The sequence below is a fragment of the Anguilla anguilla genome, chromosome 13 (genome assembly GCF_013347855.1).
Source record: "Anguilla anguilla isolate fAngAng1 chromosome 13, fAngAng1.pri, whole genome shotgun sequence".
NCBI classification, from domain to species: domain Eukaryota; kingdom Metazoa; phylum Chordata; class Actinopteri; order Anguilliformes; family Anguillidae; genus Anguilla; species Anguilla anguilla.
In genome coordinates this window covers 35,188,024-35,210,500 of record NC_049213.1, presented here as the reverse complement: position 1 = coordinate 35,210,500, position 22,477 = coordinate 35,188,024, and positions in this window count along the sequence as shown.

Below are 22,477 nucleotides of genomic sequence, written 5' to 3'. Positions count from 1 at the left end.
GTGAGTGTGTGTGTATGTCTGTGTGTGTGTGTGTGTGTGTGTGTATGCATGTGAATGTGTGTGTATGTGTGTGTGTGGGTGTGTGTGTCTGTGTGAAATGAAGTTGTTACCCAGTTTGGCACTCCACGGTATACATAACCCCCTTCCCCCCAAATATGTATATATTTGCACGACCTTTCATTTTTCTTGGATAAAAACGTATTCAATCAGGAAGCTACATCACTTTGATATTCTGTCTTTCCTCATTTGTTTTTACAGCTTTCATAAATAGTCAAATTTCTGTAACTGCAGTTAGTTTCAACTGATTTGGACAGAGTCTATCGGTGTACAAATACTGGGTGATTCATGTCAGTACTAAGATAACAAAGAATGAAACTCCCCAATGAAATGGGCCAATACAGCTAAGTGCAGTAGCTTATAAATGATCTTAAGTTTTAAATTTCATGGACATCCATTCATTATTTTCAACACGTTTTTTAAGGATGAGAGTGTTATTGTTTTGAAAGTAAATAAGACAACACCATCAGCTCTCTGTCTGGTGAAACCCTTGCGTTTAATTCACCCGATACCATCATTTCATTCTGTCCTTCTGCACAGTAAAGCAGAACCTTGTCAGGGCACACGTGACCCCTCCCACTTCATTGCCATCTGATCGTCTGTCTGAAAAACTGTGGTTAGAGTTGGACTGCACCTCAGGGCTGGGTTATATGGCTTCCACAGAGTATAGCCTTACCACGCCGCCGCCAAGCAAGTGGATAACCGCTTGCTTCCATGAGTCGACGCGGGGCGTGGTGTTACTTTCACCTCGAGCACGCAGACCCAGTAAATCTAATAAAGTGTTCCTGCTGAAAAAGCTTGCTGCTATCAGCCCCTCCAAGACAGGAAGTGACACGTAATGACAGACCTGCAAGACAGGAAGTGACACGTAATGTCAGACCTGCAGGACAGGAAGTGACACGTAATGTCAACCCTGCAAGAAAGGAAGTGACATGAAATGTCAGCCCTGCAAGAAAGGGAAGTGAAACATGGCATTTTGTTGGAAATCAGCCAATGCCAGCGGTGGATCTGTCCCTACGCATTAGTGACAAGGAGGTATTCCACGTCCCATGTTCTCTTGCCTACTGCAAAGGAAACTCACACTTGCTGCTGTGTCTGTCAGCAAGTATGTCTGCTTTATCTTTTATCAGCTCTCTTTGGTTCATCTAGTCCATTTTTATTGCTGCAGACATGATTAAAATGAGATTAGCATCAGCAGCATCAACAGCCTGCTGAGTCATCACAGCTGTCTTAAACGTATTCATATTCGTATATTTATTAACATTCAATAGCCATTTTTCAACTGCTTTTTTATCAGTATTTGTTGATATCGTAAAGAAATGCAGCTTCTCACCAAATCTCAGCAGGTAATTAGAGTTTGGGAAAGGTGCAGTTTTCCAGGTGTGGCGGGTTTGGCTCATGCCACCACTGGAGATCCAGATGTGAAGGGAGCTGTATGCAGATGTTCCATGAGGGGAGTGAGGAGATGCTGTGGGCGGGGTACAGGTGTGCCCAGGTACGTACCTATGGGTGAGGGTACTCTGCAGCAGTACCAGAAACTGACGTTGATCTGGTTGGTGCAGCCAGTGGGTGAGTCAAGGAGGTAGTCTGGCAACTCAAAATATTTATGCAATATTGCAAGGAGTGTAAAAGTTTCTTCACTGTGATGAGCCGACAATAATAATTATTATTATAATTATTATTATTTAGTATAATAATTTGCTTTTCTTTAGTTTGCATTATCTAGTTTTCCAGTTCGTGGACAAACTGAAATTGTGCTACATGGCGTGTTAAATTTTCAACGAGCTGGTATCCGCGGAATAGCTGGTATCGCTGTTATTAAATCCGCAGTCCGTGTTTGACTGGGTGTCAACACAGTTTATGCTAATCAAGGGCCTGCTCAGCTTCCACAGGCTGCTCATTCAGACCCGAGCTGTTTTACAGGGTCCTAAATAATACAGGGTCCCCCCCCCCCCCCCCCCCCCCCCAACTTGGAAAAATTAGCCTCAGCTAAATGAGCCTCAGCCTCAGTGCTGGCATCTGTATACAGACATTTGGTTTGACTGGCGCAGGTGTGACAGACGTTACCACGCCAACACAGGGCTCCCCCCACGCCACCCCCCCGCTGTCAAATTTACCCGTAGCTGTAGAGAACCTGCAGTTTGCACATTAACAGATCCTCCATCATTCAAACTGCACCCCCCCCCCCTCCCCCCAACCCCCTACCACCCCACCTCAGCCACCACCCCACCCCAGACCCAACAGTGAGATGTTTATAAAAACTCAGACAACCTGACACTCCGATCGCCAGGGAAATGATTTTTCCACCCTCAATCACTTCTGGGGTGTAAATGTTTTATTGTTTGTGTGTGGAGGTGTGAATGAAGTCATAGAAGGGGAGGGGGGGGGCGGGGGGCGATGGTGAGGGTTATGGGGGGAAGGGGAGGGGGAGAGGGGGTGTCTCACCTCATTTTTCCAGCTCTCCTCAGCCCCTCCTCAGACACTGTGTAAACTCTGTCACTCTCCCATGTAGTCTCCACCCCTTTTCCCACACACCCCTCTCACCCCCGATTTAAAAACACCCCCCTGCAGATTGTCCTCAAATCACCACTTCTCTGCCCCAATACGCAAAAAAAGAGGCTTTTTTAATTTTATTTTTAAATGCCCTTTTCACAGAAACTGTTTCAGACCTGCTAATTCCATGGCAGTGACCCCAAACACCACGTGTGAAGGGAGTGAGTAATGGGTCCAAACGAAAGATTAGCGTTGAGGTTTTAGCCTCAAAACCACACTCGTCTCCTATCCTCCCAGAAACAAGAGTTCAGAGCCTCCCCAATTAGCCCCCGCCGTCATCAAACGCACCCCCCCCCACGGCCGGCCGCCAGCCCTCGTTACGGCGGGGAGAGGGAGGGCCGGTGCATACCTGCTCTATCTGTAACCGACTTTTACCCGCTCCAGACCTGGACCAATCAGAGCGGCCGCACTCATGGCCGTGTGACGTGGAGACGAGAAGGGTTCCACCTGGAGCCCTCCGACTGTGAGCTCTTTGTGTACCCACAAACCACCGGGAGCCCACAGATCGCCACAGGGGGACTGGGGGGGTGAGTCTAGGGACCTCGCAGTTACCTCAACCCCCACACCCCCCCTGGACTGGGGGTGAGTCTAGGGACCCTGCAGTTACCTCAACCCCCACACCCCCCCTGGACTGGGGGTGAGTCTAGGGACCCTGCAGTTACCTCAACCCCCACACCCCCCCTGGACTGGGGGTGAGTCTAGGGACCCTGCAGTTACCTCAACCCCCACACCCCCCCTGGACTGGGGGGGTGAGTCTAGGGACCCTGCAGTTACCTCAACCCCCACACCCCCCCTGGACTGGGGGGGTGAGTCTAGGGACCCTGTAGTTACCTCAACCCCCACACCCCCCCTTCCCTCCCCCCAGGTCTCTTCACGCCACTTCATAAACAGCACGTCAAGAGGCATTTGGTGCACTCCCATTAACAACTAATAATGTTGAGCTACTTCTCAACGCGCTGCCAAGAAGATCCTGCGGAGCTTCACGTGTTGTTTGTGCTTGGCACGGCTGGCCCGCGAGCGGCAAGGGCGGTGGCGACGGCCGCTCGCTAACGTCTTAGCGGTGGAATAATAAACACCTTGACCTCTCCTCGCTGTTATGGGGAGTGCCGCTGGGCCGTGGAATTTCTCTTTACGCTCAGCGTTTAATTTGAGGAAGAAATCTCCGGGATTCGGTGGGGGGGGGGGGGGGGATGTCACATCGCTCAGAGATGCGATGCTACTCGACTACCAGATTTTAGCATGTGCTAAACGGTGGTAGCTAAATGAAATCAAGCATCATGCTGTTTACATGACATTACGTTACAATTGTTTGGCAGATGCTTTTATCCAAAGCGACGTACAATAAGTGCATACCAAAGGTCACTGGAACAACTACAAAACACAGGTCCGATAAGGTGTTTAGAGGCGGGGCAAGATCATGTGATGTAATGTCGATTTGTTTCTGACGGCACGTGCAGTTTGTCACACGTGCCACCATTGTGCTTGTCGACTGTTGTTCAGACACTTGGCTCTTAAGCAGTGCTTTTTGTTCTGCACGTCAGTGAGCTTTTCTAGTCATATTTCCTACAGCGTGCGAAGGTCCGTGACCCATAAGGGGAGAAATAAACAACAGTTAAACAACATCTTCACGGCACTTTTTGGAGTAAAATAGTGATTTATGATTTTTTTTTTTTTTTTTTTTAAAAAGGTCCATTAAAATGTTGGACAAGGTATACTAAACAGATCTGGGCACACCACAGATTAATAATTTACACATGTAGCCCTAACCTTCTGTCACAGAGACGTGGTTTATAAATTGTGTGACCAGGCCGCTGTGTATAACTTATTTAAGAGGACATGTTTTCACTGGGTGCTCAAGGAAGATTCATTGAAATGAGGTGTGTAAATAACCTTCCCGCTTGGCTGTAGTCCTCAGCAGAGAGGGGGTGATCAGGGGTCTTCATATACAACAGAGAGCTACAAGTTACAAACGCAAAAAAATGACTTCATTTTGCTTCATCCAGCTTCTCGATGTTCTGAGAAAAGATGTTTCATGGTTGACTGCTGAACTGTCCATCCTGGTCAGGGTTGCTGGAGGGGTGCTGGAGCCTATCCCAGCATGCATTTGGCGAGATGTAGGAATACACCCTGGACAGGTCGCCAATCTATCACAGGGCACACACACCATTCACTCACACACTCATACCTGGGGGCAATTTACAGTCTCCATTTAGCCTGTATGTTTATAAAATACCTGCATGTCTTTGGTATTTTAAAAAAAAGTCATTAATATCTGCTTACCAATTACAAAATCAAACTCTCTGTGTAGTCTGTTTGATGTTAAAAGGCATTCTGTTCACAGTATCCATCTGCAGTCCTTGTATACCTTTCATACATAATGAAAGGATGTCCGGTGTGTTGCAAACACAGGGCTAGAATGTTACCTTGGATCATACCTTTTGTCTGTAAGGAAATAACCTGACCCAGGGAATTTCTTCTGATCATTTTATAATTTATTTGCTTGTGAATTAAAATTCATTCTGCAGCCTTGCTGTACCAATGATGGAGGGGGGTGAGTTGTGGAGGGGGAAGTTGTGTTGGGGGAGGGGTCATTTAAGGAAATTCATATTCCTTTTTTTGGTGCAACAACAGGGGCAATATCTGGTATTCAGCCCTTTCAAGAGACTCTAATAGCCCCCTCAGTATTACACCGACCCGCCTCCCAGATACCCGTTCAATGACTTCATGCTGCTGTTGCCCTCTAATAGCAGGGCTTTTACTGAGCCCGTCTCTCTCTCTGTGTGGGCTCCCCCCCGGAAGCACTTTAGCATGCGCAGCCCCGAGCGTACTTACGGTCCCTCTCAGCGCTGGGGGGGTCACTGAAGACTCGCCTTATAATTAGACGAGTAACAAAATATGTACAGCTGGGGAGTGTGGGAGAGAGGAATTGGGGAGGTGGGGGGGGGGGTGTGGGATGTGGAGAGAAAGAGAGATGGGATGGAGGGCTTGGGGAAGAAAAAAAAAGGACAAAGACTGGTGTCTGGTACAATGTTTGAAAGACCCCTCCCACTCCTACCCCCTTTCACCCCCCGCCCCCACCCCCCCCACACGCCCATCAATCCCCAGGTCTGATTGTTCGAGGGAGTTCTGTAACAATTACCGAGAAGGAATCCTTTAGCCGCTGTAGCACTAAATCTCCCGTTATTAAAACAGCGGTATATCCTGCCTGTCGCTTCGCTGCGGCACTCCCGGGTTATCACAATAGCCGTAAATCCCCGGACAGATCCCTGGCCGTAAAAAGTCATTAGGGGTGTCTCCCAGCTCCGGGGCCCGGGCGGGAAGCTGCCGGTTGCCTGGGAGAGCGGGCGCGGGGTCCGCGGCGTTGTTGGGCTGGACGGGGACGGGGACGGGGACGGGGACGGACGGCGCCCCGTCATGAATCATGGGGGGGGGGGGGTGGGACCCCGTCCAGCTCTCTCAGAGACTGACGGGGGCGCGAACAACAATGGGACGGACTGCAGAGCTCTGGCGATGAAAAATACTACACCCCCCCCGTTCCTCCTCCGCCCCCCCCCCCTCCCTGCCCTGCCCTGCCACCGTCACCACCTTCATTCACAGCTCCTTACCGCCATCTTCTTCCAGGCAGACAGAGGCGCAGAGCGCCCCCTGTTGCACAAGCTCCGTCGCTGCGCAATGCCAGCGGGTGCCTGTCGCTCAGACGCTATGTGGTAGACTGGCGGGTTTTTTTCCCGCCATTACACCCCAGCACCATGGTTACAGACTCCCCACTACAGTAGCAGCCTAGGTGCCATGGGAAACCAGAGACCAATTAAGCCCTTTAAGGTGGTGTAAGATCGCAAATGTGTGATTAGATGATGTTCTTAACTGAACATTCTAATGCTGATGTCACAATCACTGCTGGTAATTGAAAGCAATTCTAGAGTTCTAGAACACTGACTTTGAATTTAGATTCTTTCTTTTTTTACATTCCAAATGACCTACTCTTCAAAGGGTTAATACATCTCAACTGCCACCCAGCAGCTCCATTGACGGTGAATTTTGATGGTGAACTGCTAGGATAGGGAAATTGCCACAGATAATTACTACAGTTCAATCTCTAATCTTTGTACTTTGCACCTGATCTTTGCACTTGTGTTTGAATCATAAGTCTCTCTTGAGTTCCACAGTAAAGCGTCTTTGTGACAGTTGCTCTGTAAAAAGTGCTATACAAATAAAGTTGAACTGAACTGAATTCATATTCTTTTGGCATATGGGACATTTCCATTTAGCTATTTAACAGGTGATTAGCACCTTGCATAAGGGCACACATACATGTTCAGTCAATGAACACGTCGACACGGACAGTAGTCAGTACATAATCGTACAACATAAAGTTGTACGCCTTTGGTTTGGGACGGAAATGGAGACTGTGGCATTTTTAGGGAACCAAATGGTTTAGGGTTAGGGGTTAGGTAGGGATTGTGACTAAAGCTAAATGCTTAATTGAAGTCATTGATTGGCTAAATGTTCGAATGATCTAATGTTTATAAATCAATGATGTAAAGTTTATATACCTGCTTGAATTTGCTTCATGTCAACTGAATTTGTTAAAACATGTTCCAGTAATTATTTGTTTGAAAACATACCTTTTATCATTGACAATGTAACTTTTTTTTTTCAGTTGCAGAATGGATATATATTTATTCGTTATGCTATTTTGTTAAGATGAAAACAGGGCCCAAAGCCTGTGGCCCTGATAAGGAAAATGAACTGAGCATTTATAACTATCCCTACATGACTTTTTTTTTTCTTTCTTTGAGAAACTCTGCAGAAATATTCCAATTTCAATGTTGTTTATACAGGTGCTCTGAACTTTCGAGAGCTATTGGCAGTCGGAAAGTAAGAAATTGTCTTCGTTTTAAAAATTTACATCTCCAGAGTTATAAAAGAATATACATTTTATTAACTGAACTTGTTTATAGGCCAGGATGCAACGCCGTATGTACTTGTACACAGAAACCGAAAAGTCAGGAAAAGTGTTTCTCGAATGTCGAGGCGACATTGCAGACCGTTGCGGGAAAAGCCACATCCTGGTCTTTCATACAAAAGCCGGCCTTCTTCGCCACACTCATACCACCGTTCCTCTAGGCCACAGAAATCAAACTACCCCCACCTCCCCACCCCCAACTCCCCCCCAGACACACACACACACACACACACACACCCCAGTTTAGGAGTTCCTGGGTTCACTGTAATAAACACGAGGTAACCAGCCATTACTGGTGTGTAATTAGTGTTCTTTGAGAAAAGATTTATGCAACCACCACAGCATTTCTGCGTGTTGTTTTAAAGCATGCTTGACAAAAACACTTCAAATCACATTTTGTCCACCATGGAGTAGGAAAATGAAAGTAAGTGTTATTAAACACCATGAAGGACAAAGTGATACAAAAAAGGCCCATAAACATAGTCTATGAACTGGGCTGTAACATAGGCAGTTGGAAGTCCATCCATCCATCCATCCATCCATTATCTATGCCCACTTATCCTGGTCAGGGTCATGGGGGGTGCTGGAGCCTATCCCAGCATGCACTGGGCGAGAGGCAGGAATACACCCTGGACAGGCTGCCAGTCTATCGCAGGGCACACACACCATTCACTCACACACTCATACCCATGGGCAATTTTAGAGTCTCCAATTAGCCTACCTGCATGTCTTTGGACTGTGGGAGGAAACTCACGCGGACACAGGGAGAACATGCAAACTCCACACAGAAAGGCCCCAAGCCGAGATTCGAACCCACAACCTTCTTGCTGTGAGGCGACTTTATCGTGCAATTCTCAGAATCCACGGGAAAATAACAGTGTATATTCACCACTGTCCTATTCTATCCTAAGTCCCAGGGTGCTCAGATGCACAGCTGGGTAAGGAGCTGGCAACCTAAAGGTCGCAGGTTCGATTCCCGTGTAGGACACTGCCGTTGTACCCTTGAGCAAGGTGCTTAACCGGAATTGCTTCAGTATATATCCAGCTGTATAAATGGATACAATGTAAAATGCTATGTAAAAGTTGTGTAAGTCGCTCTGGATAAGAGCGTCTGCTAAATGCCTGTAATGTAATGTAATGTAATGTAATGTCGCAGGTTCGATTCCTGTGTAGGACACTGCTGTTGTACCCTTGAGCGAGGTACTTAACCTGCATTGCTTCCGTATATATATCCAGCTGTTTAAATGGATGCAGTGTAAAAAGTTGTGTAAGTCGCTCTTACATTACAGATATTTAGCATCTCGTTTTAGCACAGGAGCGCAGAGCTTGAGGTTCGAGGCCGCGCTGCCGTGCTCTGAAGCCTTCTGCTTCATTGCCCGTCCGGTACGGTGGGAAAACTTCAAAGATCTCTCACGGCCATCCTTCTCTACGATTTCTCTGTTACTTTGCGGGATCCTTTCCCTGCTGTAGAGATAGCAAGTCTGTTTTTGATTTTTGTTTTTCTTCCACTGCGTAAATGCCTGTTATCAGATTTGCGTACTCTCATGTTTTTTTATCTCGATCACTGATGTGTTCACTCGCTGATCTGCCCGCACGTTCTTCGAACCGTGTCTGTTCAGATCTTACGACACACATTATATCAGCCTTTCCGATGGTGGCCTTGAAATTGTTTTAGATCAAAGCCAAGATAAGTGTAAATAATTATGATCATTCTCGCTGTACCTTACTAAGAGCCTCCCACTGACTGTTTTCCATTATTATTGTGATGTATTGGCTTATCAGATGACCTTACCTTGGCCTGTTACAATGGCTTAGACCCACAGCATATTGGGTACACATTCATATACTGGCAAACTGAAGTTCTACTTCAGAAAGTGACGGCAATTTTCAAACCGATTTTTAACTTCCATATTCAGCATCCAGTGCTCTACAAACTGGGATATACTACATGTTAGCCCCCCTGAAATGTTACGCAGGTATGGTAATATTCAACCTAGAACTTGGATATGACAGGTAATATTTCTGAGCAGAATTCCTGCCGAGTTCACATCAGCCCAGATTCTTATCAAAAAGAGAAGCTGTCAGTTTGGGATGTGTCCATTACTTTATCACAACATACCTCCATATCTAAATGACCATAAAAATCATATTACAGTGATTGAAGTTTAAAAAGATGAGACACACTCACTCCTTCTGCCCTGTGCTATTTCCCAGTGAACAGTGAAACACATTTGTGTCTTGTTTCTTATTTATGTATCATGATATGTGCATTTGTCAATAATATTGAGACTGATCTCTCCCCATATAGTTACTCCAAAACCATGTTCCAAATTCAGCGCATCCGAAATATAAATTTATGGCATAAATTAAAAAACAATTCTGCTTTTATCAGTTAAAAAAACATCAACTGCCTTCAATTCTTTATTAAGATAATTTAGGTTTGTGCTGTTTCTAAAAAAGCTTAGTGATAGATACAGTCACCCCCACTGTACTGTACATATGACTACCCCGCCAAAAGATATTTAGTTCTGAGGCTACCACAGCACACCACATTCCGTGTTTTATGTGCCCGATACGAAGATACGTTTCCCAAGATATATTATTGCGTAATACGTGGGATGCTAATGATGATTTTCGGTTACCGCTTTTGATGTACTGTAAATTATCATACGCTGTAACCTGAGCCAGCAAATTAAGTGCTCGCCTGACACTGACCTACCCCGTTCCCAAACTGTAAATCTGAGATTAATGCTTGTTTCTACTCCCTGTTCCGTCTCCTTTATTTTACACATTAACCTTTCGGACGCCCCCCCCCCCCCCCCCCCCTACTGAAATTCAGCCACAGACAGTGTAATGTACTCCTGGGACATTGTTCAAGCGTGTAATTGGGGGGGGGGGGGGGGTGTGCCTGGACGAGCATGATAACAGAAGTGTCCGCTTAGCGCGTACGTGCAAGTACGCATTTTCATTCGCTGATAAATTATTGTAAATCTTGCTTATTGGTTACGTGATTGATTAAGGAGTATTTGCGTTTATCCAGACTTGGCGACAATCGACCTCATAAGGTTTTGGATTTTACAGTGGAATTATTTTTAAATTACAGTCTGATGGCAGCGCCAGATAAATGCATTTTGGGGGGGGGGGGGGGGGGGGGTTCCTGTCATGAGGTCACATGGGGCGCAACATGAGGGGGACACAGCAGGGGCAAAATAACCTCTGGTTCTGGACGCCCTAAATTCGGCCACCACCAATTTGCACCCCCGAAACCAGGGCGAACTTAAATTAAATGTGCAATTAAGCACCCAGTCAATCAATGAAATGAATTGATTGAAGTCCTTCCTGAGCAGCGATGAAAACTTAGCACGCTCTGAAGCCTCTCTAGGGCCGGGGGGTTTGGCCCCTGCAGCTGTGGACAGAGAGGGAGTTTCCCAGGTTCTCAGTCCAGCGCGGCTCAGTTTTACACACCCCTGCGCTTTTTTCCCTCCTTAGCTGCTCGCATGTGAAACCAAGTCAGGTGTGTCCTCTGGCCCCTCGGTCCGTCCATCGCCCCCGGCAACTGCTGCTTGGAAAAAAGGCAGGCGTGTGCCAAACAAGCAATAACCACAGACAAGTTTTCGTAAAAAAAAATAAAAAATTTTAAATGACGCCACTTGTCTTTTTTTGGCTGGACCGCAACAGCCCTATAAACGTGAATGTCCATGACTGAGTGACTGAGTGAGTGATGAAGTTACACCATTGGTCAGCCGATTCAGTCCAGCCATACACTAGGTTTTGACCTGGTGCCACATTTTGCTCAGCAATCCAGGTAACTAGCCAACAAACAACCAACTCCGTGTTTCTTAAAGCACAGCATTTTCTTTAATTCGCATTACATTTAATTCTTAACTTGTGCCGGTGACGCAAAGCCCTTGGGGGCGATGGCCTTTGCCCGCACACACCAGGGCACCGTGGCCAAAAATAAAAAATAAAATAGAAAAGAAAAAGACCGTGGCTGTGAACAACGTACATATTTCTGAAAAAAATCTGGCTGGAGATCTCATTTAAGGCTGCAGCTGACAGGGGGTAGGAGAGCGGTGTCTGTGTGCTTTACCGCCAAAGCGTAGCCTCCCCTTTTAGGGTGCTCATAATAAAGAGTAAAACCTCTGCTGTGAGCCGTGTCACACCTAATCGTGAATGACGCGTATGACTCCGCAAACATCTGCACTTGCTATGTTGTACTGTCGGTTTCTTCGCTTTACATCCAGCTGCACGAACTGTGTTACGGTGTGAGAGAGATGCAGAACCGTGTCTAAATCGCTGGATAAAGTCATCTGAAAATAATTCACATTGCAGTAAGTACCGTCAGAAAAGAGATTACCACGGCAGAAGGCTGTTTCTGTTGCATCATCAGCTGGAGGAAGAGGGCTGGGTTCGAAGGCTTACAGGAGGGGGTCTGACATGTTCAGTTGGGCCTGTAAGCTTATGATACACATCATAACATCACAATATTTAAATTTTGATTGGAGAGACCTCCTTCATAACATACCTGAAGGTAACATTAATGCAGAAAGAACAATGTGGAAATGAGCAGGGGAGAAAAAAAATTGCATTTTTTACGATCGAGCTGGAGAATGAAAATACCCGTTTCCCATAAACCTCAGATTCCTTTTTCTATTTTTCCAACATTTTTCAGTCCAAATGCTGAATTAATAAAATCATAATAATACTCAAAATTCAGGTGGGTGGAGGAAAGGAGGGGGGAGTGGGGGCGGGTGGGGGGTGGAGGTGGATCCAGGTGGAATGGAATTTTATTAAATGCAAGAACGCGATAAAGCTTCCTTTTAAATCCTCGTGCTGTTCTAGATCAGTTATCTGCCCACCCAGGGTCTGTGTGTCGGTGAGGAAGGGCTGTGGCGTGTCTGCCAGCGTTTCTGAGGGCGGGATTCTGACGGAGCGCAGGCCTCACAGCTCACCTCTTTACCGCAGACAAAATGGCCGCCCGGCTCAGCCCCCGGCTCGCATCCTGCTCGGGGTGCTCGAGCTGTACCCACGCCTCTACCTCGCTTCTCTGTCCATCTCTCTCAAATTCTATATATATATATATATTTATATCTCTCTCTCTCTTTCTTTCTCTGTCCCTCTATCTCTCTCTCTCTCTCTCTCTCTCAATCTATCTCGCTCTCTCTCTCTCTCTTTCTCTCTCTCTCTCTCTTTGTTTTTGGTTTGATCCTGGCATATTGACAGTTTTTTTTTGGTTGTTTTTCATTCAATGTTTATTTAATTATTTTATTGTAGTCAAGTGTAATGAATGGACAGTGATGTTTTAATAAAGGTCTCTCTCTCCCTCTCTCTCTATCTCTCTCTTTCTTGCCATGGAAAGTGCATTTTTCAACCCTTTGCATGCAATTTTCTCAGGTTTCTTTTGTTGTTTCTTTACATTTTATCTTGCGTTTTGGTGATTTGTGCGCGGAGTGAAACGCTTTAACTGTGACCCTGCTGGATGGCGGATGGAGCTTGGAGTCCGTTTACAACCAATAGAGTTACAGAGAAAGGAACAGGTGATCAGACTGCAGCAAAAAAAAAAAAAAAAAAAATCATATGGCTGCTCAGTTGCCGTAGATACTGAAGGTGCTGTCTTCCAATACTGACACTTTGAGTGAGCCCTTGTGCCTTGTCTATTTCTAGCTAACGACACGCTGTAAAAACGTTGCTATAAAAAAAAGCCCTGTAAAATTCCGCCATTGTTACACATGATCTATGTCCTTCAGTCTGCAATTCAAGCCTCAAAGAATGCGAATCTACTCTGCAGAGGGTCTGCAAGTTAGCCCAGCCGACACACCTCCTCCTCTGTCAGGTCTTTAATGGAAAAAATGAGCGTGCTGCAAATCAGATACAGCATACAGTGCTGCCAAGGGACTGAACTGGACAGCCTCTGTCCTGGTCTATAGATATCTGTAGAATACAGAGGGATGGGGAAACCCACTATGGCAAGGGGAGGAGATCAGGGTGGGTGCGTTTGTGTATTGTGTGTGTGTGTGTGTGTGTGTGTGCATCCTGGCTTTCACGCTCTATAATGCATTAATAGTATACGGTATAGAATGCATGGATAGTATACGGTATAGAATGCATGGATAGTATACGGTATAGAATGCATGGGTAGTATATGGTATAGAATGCATGGATAGTATACAGTATAGAATGCATGGGTAGTATACGGTATAGAATGCATGGATAGTATACGGTGTAGCTCTGATCTTGGCTCTAAACCTGTTCACCTATGGTGAGTTAACCATTTCCCGCCATCTAATCTAATCTTTTTCCAGGGAAGGCCAGATGCTTCGTCCAGCCCAAAAAAAAAAAAAAAAAAAGAAAAGAAAAAAAAAAAGAAAAAAACCGCCAGACACCTCGCGTGGCAGCGGAGTCGAGCCGCACGTCATATTTCACGGCGGATCTCGGCGCCGGCGATATTTATACTCGGTCCGGCGTCGCCCCCGGCGACCGCGGAACCCCGCCCCGAACATTCCGCTGCCCTTCCGTGACCGTGCCTCTGAAAGAAAGAAAAAAAAAAAAAAAAAAAACACGTCATATAATATATCACATCGCAGGGTTTTTCCGAAGCAGATGTCGCCGAACGTTTCCTAAATCCCGTGTATTTTTAGCCACCGTTGCCAGCGGCGACGGCGTTAGGGGTCGGACGGCGCGGCGAGGTGTTTTGATGTAGTCAGATGACACGGCGCCGATTGTCACGGCCGCTGTGCGTCCGGTGATGGGCCTCGGAAAAAATGCGAACGTCTAACGGTCACGGTGTGGCTCCCGTCAGGACAGAGAGCTTTTTTTTTTTTTTTTTTTTTGGCGCTTTTATTTTGGAGACGGTTAGTAACACCACTGACGAATCAGCCAACCGGGGCACTTTTCCACACCCATTTTGCAATCGGAAAAGGACAGCTTTGCATTGGTGTGTGTGTGATGGCAAAAAAAAAAAAAACACACACAAGTTGTCTGCAACTTCAGCAGTTCTAAATCTTTTCTTTCATTAACCAAGGGAATTCTACATTATTATGCCTTGAAGATGTGCTTTTCAATGTGTTGTCTAAACTCTAAACCACTGCACCTCCCTGAATTAGCTTAACAGCTTACTGGCTGTACAGTGATCTATTAAAAAAAAAAAAAAAAAAAAAACGTATTGGGAAAAAAAAAATGCATCTCAGCATAAGAAGGTTTTCTGTGGCCAGTAATTATTTCTCATTTGTACAATCCCCCAGGCAGCATAAATACAATTTAATTGAGGGTGTTTAATTTAGGGGTTGCTATTGCATTTTTTTATACAACATCACCCAAGCAGCCAAATCCATAAATAAGCACCGTGTGTAAGCAAACCCTTCTGTGGTAACGATGGGACTATGGAACAGGCGCGATAACAGGAAAAGTCTGTGGGCAACAGTCATTTTTGAATATTATTTATTGGAGCATCATTCTTTCTCCGTATTTTTTTGCATGCCTGTTCTGTGTTATATATTCAGTATCAGATTTTTTTTTCTTCATGCTGAGGACCATTACTGCTGTAAAATATGTTTTCCTCGAACACCAAACACTCTCCCCCACTTCTCACCAACCAGCCCCCCAGTCAAATAACCCCACCTCCTTAGGGAACGTGTATCTTTTACATTACATTACATTACATTACATTACATTACAGGCATTTAGCAGACGCTCTTACCCAGAGCGGCGTACAACAAGTGCATTAGTTCAGAGGTGCAGAGGTGCAAAAGAAGCACACTAGAGTGAAGTAAAGATCGTAGTGCCAGAAGTGACCACATAGATCAGGACTCCAACCCTGTAGAGTAACCTGTTCAGCAAACAAACAAACAATCTTGCCAAGTACAAACTAGCACTGAAATCACATTTGCCAAACCAGAATCAGACAGAAAGAATCCTGCCAAATAAAAACTAACGTGATCGTATTAGCCTAACTAGGTACATTGAGCTAAACTATAGGCTAGGGAGGGGTGGGGAGAGGTGCAGCCTGGTGCAATCTTTGTCATTTCAAATTTCTTGCAGCACTGGCAAGCCTCCTGGCTGCATGGCCTAAAGTAGTTATTGAATCTGTGAAAAGCTTGAATTCGGGGGTGGAATTCAACTATAACCAAAACACTTGCTTTCCAGAAGCCAAACAAAGGTGGTATTCTTTTTAACCGCTGACTGCGTCTTTGTCTTTGTTCCAATTGGTTCTAAAAAATAAACGCATCAGCAGCTGTATTCCCCCCCCACTCCCCCCCCCCCAGACCCCAGACCCCCTTCCAAACCTGTAATTTTGAGGAATGTTCCGGTCATAATGGTGAGACAGTGTCGCTGTGCTATAGAGGCCTCAATCTGAGGCCGAACCAGAACCACGTGCTTGTTGGCGCCGCTGCTTTCTGGGTTGGGCTCGGGGTCCGGGACGGAGGCGTGCGTTTCGGGTGTTCCGGTGACAGGTTCCCCCTCGGACTCTTGCCAAACCCGAATAAATAACATCGCCCCTCTGGAGCAGCCGGGAGCTCGGGAGCCGCGCTGCAAAGAGGCCCCTTGCAGTGGGGCTTGCCGATGCTGCAGGTGCGTGTCGAAGTGCGTCCGGGACAGACGTCAAGCTCTTGCGCGTCGGACGGGGCCGTGACATCACGCCCCCCCTTGTTTGTGACGCACTCCCGACGCTTGTTTATTTACCTTGGACGCACGGCCAGCAGGGCAGGGGAGATTCACAAGGAGCTCTCCACTGGATAAAGCAAACAAGGGCAAGGATGTGTGTTCAGACACGTAACTGTGCGAGGGAACGTTTTTTTTTTTTTTCTCTCTCAATTTAATCGATTCCTTTCCCTTTTACATTGTGGAGTTCATTCTGAAAAAAAGTAGTTTGAGCTGTTCAGAACAGTACACCATATGTGCATCTGCGTGTGCGTGTTTGTGTGTGTGTCTGCGTGTGCGTGTGTGTGTGTGTGTCTGTGGGTACGTGTGTGTGCGTCCGCGTGTGCGTGTTTGCGTATATTATTATTGTTTATTCATATTTATTCGGTGGAACACTACGCTCTTGTTATTTGTTATTGCTGAACTGCTTGCGCTTACCCAGGCTGGTTTCCATGGCTTCCATTGTACAAACAGCAGGGGAAATTCACCGTTAAAATCCACCAAAAGCCTGTTAGGTGTGTATAATCACAAAATCATTCCAGATGAAGGGAGATGGGGTGCACTCAGAACTGATATGATTTGCAAAAATTCATGTACATACATATTCCAATATCATCAGTCAGTTTCACTTGAAAATAAATTACTGAATTATATCTCCAAGCTACATCAATCTCTCACAGTTTCAAGTGATGATTTCTAAACTGGACATTAATATACAGCAGCTTAATTTATTGAAGGCAAATTAATGCGTTGAGGGGGATACTAAAGAATTAGAAACTCAAGAGCGATTTACGATGCAAACAGAAGTGCAAAGATCAGGCGCAACATACAAAGATCAGGGATTGAACTTTAGTAATTGATAGTAATTTGCATAGATTATGTTTTGTCTTCTCATGACATTCTGCATTAAAAAAAAAAATTCATCAGTATTTCCTTCCACAGTAACGAGTCGATGAGTTCTAGGTCCACACTTTCAGAAATATTAAATACTGCCGTGAACATTCCAACTGCTTTTAATACACCTCCATGGCTTGATAAGTGTGAAAAATATCTTCAGTGTAAGTTTTTTAATTTATTTATTCTGCTCTTTACAGTTGCTAATTTGATTCAGCAACTTAATTTTGCGATTGCTTCACACCCACACTCTGTTTGTGACACGCTTTTAATTCACGAGTCCAAGACATATGTTGATTGAACCCAGGTGGAAACTTCTAGAAAGTTCTGATTATAATACCAGGCATTTCTAAATCAGGCCAAGCTCAGCAAATAATTTTCCTCAGGGTACATTTTCTGGAAAACCTCAAAAAAAATGTAATTGATATACATTTATAAATGAAACCTGTAATTTAAATGAATAATTTTAGAAACCAGCCAGCCCAAGGTGCTCGTATTTTATACTTTCCAATAATATTTCTTTTGTCTTTTCGTATTTGGCGCACACCACCCAATCTTGTACAGACCTGTGTCACAACGCAGCTTTGAGCAAAGATGTAGGCGAACGGAACACGTGTTCCTCTGACAAAAGGAACGTTTCATAACTTTGGACAAGCGGCTGCTTACAGTACCTCCATAAATTATTGCTCAAATGAAAGAGTCCTTCAGATGGGTAAACAAATAACCCGTTTACTTCAAAGCGACGCTCGTGTGTGTTTTTGTTTGGCCGCAAACGATGCAGACGAGTGCAACACCGCATGAAATCAAACCCACACTTTACCCGCAGACCCAGTGCCAACAACTGAACTTCTGAAAGTTTTTTTTTCGTTTTTTTTTTTTTTTTTTTTTTGCTTTTCGCCCACCTGCTTCAACGGTTGATCGACAAAGTGAGCGTGGAGTTTCGCGGACGGGTCGCCGTGCCAACCGCGAGCGAGAGTTTTTCCGTCGGTTTTCAAACGGAGCTGGCCGCTTCGATTCGGGGCCAGCTTGTTCCTCAGAACCCCGTGAGACGCGATTCGAGGGTGTGCGCACGCACCTGCATCCTCGGGCCTCCGTGTTCACCCTTGCATGCATGCGAGGCCTCCAGAAGTTACCTTCAGGTGAACAGCCACTTCTGACGGCTGATGTCAAAGAGAGTTTTTTGTTTTTTTTTTTCGTTTCGATGTGCTCTGTTGCATCGAATGGCGTAACAATGGTGGCTGTTAAAACGCTACTGCTGATTCGCTATAACAAGGAAATAGCTCTCGCTTTTTATTGTATATGAATCCCTGTATCCACATTCCCTACATACTCACAAATATCTGCAGGGTTTATATGTATTTTTAGGACTAATAGGTTTGCTTGCATAAAATAGTTTGTTTTAAATGACCTGAGCTGATTTTGTTAATGTACGTCATGTAATGCTGATAATAACAATGGATCATGGACGACATGATAATAACAATGGATCATGGATGACATGATCCATTGCTGTTGGGACAACCCCTCCATCAGGATAACCTCCATGACACTTCCTTTCCTAGCATCCCATTCTTTTTGAGTCCTCTATCCTTTCTAGATGCCCTCACAATGTTCACCGATCAACACGTGCAAGCAATTCACTTATCAGTGGTTGTTATAAAGTGGTTTTCTTATACCCTGGCTATTTCCATTAGTGCGGCGTTCCCACTCTGGGACACTATGGTTTTTTTAGCCTTGTTAACTCCAGCTGTGTATGATTCTAGCGGGACGACGTCCTGAAAACAGATCGGCGGGGGGGGGTGCGAGGCCTTCCGTGCGGGAACCTCTTGTTTGTTTAGAAATTCCGTATGGTCCTCTTTTATTTGATTTCCTTTTTATTGTTTCCTTCAGCTCGTTTCCCCTTCGTCTTCGTCTTCGTCTTCGCATTCCGGTCTCTCTTTGAAGTTCCATTTTCTCGCGTTGTTTTCGCTGGGCCTCGTTTGTTTTACGAAGTGAAAATTACCTCTAAGAGGGTCGAGCTGTTTACAGTGTTTACAAATTTTCGCGGGATTGCGTTTCAATGGGAGTTTATCCTACCCCCCCGTTTATTGGCGGAGATGCTTTTGAAGACCGCTGGCCTACAGGTCAATCCCATAAGCCCAGAGCAAGGTATGGAGGGTTGTTTTAAGGGTGGGCTTAAATACGAGTGTATATTTATATGGCACGATCGGATATGTCTACAAACATAAAAGGCTTTCCTGCTAATTTGTCCTTTGTAATGCTCATGTCGACCTCAGCTCAGTCTTAGACAACGGTGAGAAAAAAATCATTTGTGATACGGGTCACATTTTGTACTTAATTTCCTTACATTTGAAAGGACATTTACATGTACATGGTTTGACGGATGCTCTTATACAGAGCGACTAACAAAAGTGCTTTGGAGCACAATACAAGAAAGCCTTGAATTTTCTACATATAGACTCTCAAGACAATTAAGAACCGTCCACATATTTTTTTTTTTTATGGGGGGGGGGGGGGGGGGGGGTTATGGAAGGGTTCATTTTGAGGGTAGGAGGCACTAAGTTTAGGTGTTCTCTGGAAGATGGCAAGCCACTCTGCTGTTCTGATGGCGGTGGGGGGGAGGTTGCTCCACCACTTTGTCAGCATGATCTCAAGTATGAGGACTCTATCATCATCAGTCGTCTTCCTCCGACTCATGTCTGTGTGAGCCTGACTTGGTGTGATGAGAAGCACAGTCTGCGCTCAGAAGAATCTATAGCGGAGCTATTGGAAAGTGGGCAAAGAACTGTGAAGAAAAAAGAAAGAAAAGTGTGGCATTGCCAAGGCACAGCCAGCCAAACATTTCACTACAGTATATTAGGAAGAGAGGCAACAGAAACATCGACGTTAGACATTATAGAACTTAAAAATTACATTTAAACCGCCAGAAACAAGGCCTTGTCTTAGCACGGATGCTTCATAAACTGCACGGCCTTTGTACTTAGTGGAAAATAATCCTCCTTTGCCCCCCCCCCCCACAACAATAGTAATGTTAAAACTATTCCGTTGGCCAGTGTGAATTTGGAGAGGGTCGGTTGAATGTATTTTAATAGCTATTCCACTGTCACGGATTTTCCCGATAAAACTGTCGCTATTCTTTTGTCCTTTTCCGTTTTTTACGAGCGACTGGAAATTATTATGAAGCGGGGGTGGGGGGGCAGTGAAATGACCGGACGGGGTCATCGTTGAGCGATGACAACGATTTCAGACTCGTTCCCCGAGCCGTCCCTGTTTCCCTTCACCCCCAAATCAAACGCAAATGTGCGATGCGCACGCCATGTCTGGGCAGCCATTTCCATGTCCAAGAACGAGCAACATCACAGCTCCCTGGTTTTAACACACACGACATATTAAAACGCGGTAAATGCTACTAAGGCCTTTCTCACGCTCGTCCTTTTTTTAAAAACATTTTTTGGACGTCTTGTAACGGGAGGCTGTCACGGACAGGGGAAAAAAAGTGCACCAGAGTAAATCTAAGACCTTTTTGAATTGCTGTTCGTTTAGGAATCGGGAAGGAATCCATTTCATTCTCTTTAACTACATAGATGTCCAGGCCAAGGAATGTTAACTAGTTGCTGAGCTGCAGTCGTAAACTGACTGTATAAAAGGAGAGCGTGTCAGTGTGGCCTTCTGCTTTTATGACGGCTTTGTGATGAGTGGACCTGGGAGGCAATATGCAGTGTATAAGGAACCATCATCGTTTGTACAGTCATAACCTGCCGCCATTTTGTCACTGGTCTCGTTCATGCTTTTGGAAAGCAGAGCCAAATTTGTGGCAGGCTCTAATCAATGTGCTCTACCTCACTTTTTCAGGTGCCAATCATTAGACTTGGTGTCTAAATTTTCTTGATAGATTTGCCTCATGAATCAATGATGTTCTATTTGAATGGTGGACGTTGTGGGTTGCAAAGGTATGAATCATATCATGAGATGTACAGAAGAACATACTGTTTTTTAGTAGCCATGAACAGATAAATGCCAAAATAAAAGAAACTTTTGAGTAAATGAGAGCTATGAAGCATATTGGAAGCAGGTGTTTCCACACAGGTGTGATTCCTGAGTTAATTAAGCAATTAACATTCCGGCATGCTCAAAGTTGTGTATAAAAATGCTGGGCAGGCCTGCTATTTCAGCTAGCGTGGCAAGGAGAAGGGAGGTTAGAGGCTTTGAAAGAAGGTTGGTATGTTGAGGCATGTTTGGCAGGAGCTTCGGTGACTAAGGCTGCTGAATTTATTTTATTTTTATTTTTATTTAACCTTTATTTACCCAGGGTTAGAGCACGGATGCTCTTTTGCAGGAACACTCATACACATTCACACCTGGGAGCTGCCCAGTACAACCACAATACTTGCTGACGTTTCGCGAGAAACGGTGGTTAGGATGCTGTTGGCGTGGAGCTCTGTGGGTATAGATTCATCACCTAGCAGCAACTGTAGTCGAAAGGTCAAACTGCTCGAGATGGATCAAGATCCGAGACAAAACAGATGAGCAACTCTGAATCAGCTTACTGAAAATATCACTTGAGGGTCTGCGCAGACAGTTTAATCAAGAACAGACCATCAAACTTCACAGACCGGCATACTATTGTTTTTGGTGCTTCCTTTATTTTGGCAGTTGCCTGTGCATAATTATGCTTGATAAACCTCCTTATCTACAGTGGTGTGCCATCGGTTTGGGTTGTATCATGTACAACCAAAAAACTAGTCTCCCTATAGATAATCTCTCACCACCCCCGTCCCCTTTCCTCAGAAATACCACAATATGTTAAAGATTATCTTGATGACAAGATGAATGCATCAGAGAATGTCCAACGATTTTCCTGCCAACAATCAAGTTGAATGGAATGTATTTGCCTCAACGTATAAGTAAAATAGAATTGTGTGTGTGTCCATATGGGGGGGAGGGGATGCTTTGATTTCTTTATTAGTAAAATATAACTGTGTTTGAAGATTGACTTGGGGATTTCCTGATGATATCTGACTGCTGTGGAGATTTCCTCCACGCCAGCCTAAAGAAATCCTCTCCTGGCCAAATCTCATGATGACATACTTCTGCCATTGCTTTTCACCCACAAAAATGGCTCACTCACACCAGTCCCCATCTCTTATTAAAACCAAACAACAGGTTGATATTCCTGTGAAGATGCGTCCACAGTCTGCATCACATTTTTTGTTTTCCAGAAAACGTTTGAAAAATATTTTCTCTTTTTTTGCAAAACTCACCCTTGTCAATCCTCATATACACAGAGAGGCCTTAACTGTACTAACCTGGCACATGTGTGGTCCTTATGTGAAGAGGAACATTTCTCCAGCACTAATTTGGCAGACCTGA